The sequence below is a fragment of the Arachis ipaensis genome, chromosome B9 (genome assembly GCF_059453495.1).
Source record: "Arachis ipaensis isolate K30076 ecotype BB chromosome B9, ASM5945349v1, whole genome shotgun sequence".
Classification (NCBI taxonomy): Eukaryota; Viridiplantae; Streptophyta; class Magnoliopsida; order Fabales; family Fabaceae; genus Arachis; species Arachis ipaensis.
This window is the reverse complement of record NC_142444.1, coordinates 98,296,659-98,297,800: the sequence shown is the minus strand read 5'-3', so window position 1 is coordinate 98,297,800 and position 1,142 is coordinate 98,296,659. Positions and strand designations below refer to the sequence as shown.

Here is a 1,142-nt window from a genome sequence, read left to right as displayed (position 1 = left end):
ATCATAGCAAAAATTGTGATTAGGAAGCTGCTTAAATAGATAGCTGATTTGTGTTTCCAGTTTTGTGATGGCAGCATTTTGATTCTGCATGTTTGACTGCACTTCCTCTCTGAATGCTTTACTGTCTTGAATGTCTCTGCATATTCCTTCAATGAAGGTTTCGATCTAAGAGAGCTTGTCATCAATTGATGAGTGGTTTGGAGCAGATGTGCTGTTTTGGTTTTGATAAGTGTGTGGAGAAGTGTTGTTGTGGGGGTGTTGAGATGTCCTCTGGTCTTGGTTTTGATCTTGCTTATTTCCCCACCCAAAGTTTGGGTGGTTTCTCCATCCAGGGTTGTAAGTCTTGGAGTATGGATCATAGTTTTTCCTTGGTGAATTCCCAATGTAGTTGGCTTGCTCCTGACTCCCCTCTGCTTCTTCATTCACTCCTTCTTGGATTGTTGATGAAGATGAGATTTTTGCTACTTGGTTCCTCTCCATCTTCTTGGTGAGGTCAGCCAACTACTGGGTAATGAGCTTGTTTTGGGCCAACAGAGCATCTACATTGTTTAGCTCCATCACTCCTCTTGTGTTCCCTCTTTCGGAAGCATAGAAGTAGTCGTTTTCTGCTACTGTTTCAATAACATCTATGGCTTCCTCAATGGTCTTCTTCTTGTTCAAGGATCCTCCAGATGAATGGTCCATGGCCTTCTTTGACTCATAAGAGAGCCCTTCATAGAAAATATGCAGCTGGACCCATTCGTTGAACATGTCAGGTGGACACCTCCTTGTTAAGTCCTTGAACCTCTCCCATGCTTCATACAGAGTCTCAACATCTTGTTGCCTGAAAGTTTGAACCTCAGCTCTCAGCCTATTGATTCGTTGAGGAGGGTAAAATCTTGCTAAGAATTTGTTCACCACATCCTCCCAAGTTGTCAAGCTCTCCCTTGGAAAAGATTTCAGCCACTTGGCTGCCTTGTCCCTGAGTGAGAAAGGAAATAGGAGCAGTCTATAGGCGTCAGGATGAACACCATTAGATTTCACTTGTCACATATTCTCAGGAAGGTGGTCAAATGTTGATTGGGGTCTTCTTGAACACCTCCTCCAAACGAACAGTTGTTCTGGACAAGGGTGATGACCTATGGTTTAAGTTCAAAGTTGTT

At 43.2% G+C, this 1,142-nt stretch overlaps 1 non-coding gene across 1 annotated transcript; it reads left to right on the top strand.

The window, feature by feature from the left end:
- The first annotated feature begins 748 nt into the window (after nt 1–748).
- LOC148545588 (small nucleolar RNA R71) lies at nt 749–852 on the top strand. Its single transcript, XR_015901302.1, has one exon. It is a non-coding gene; the product is annotated as a small nucleolar RNA R71 (small nucleolar RNA).
- The last annotated feature ends 290 nt before the right edge of the window (nt 853–1,142 follow it).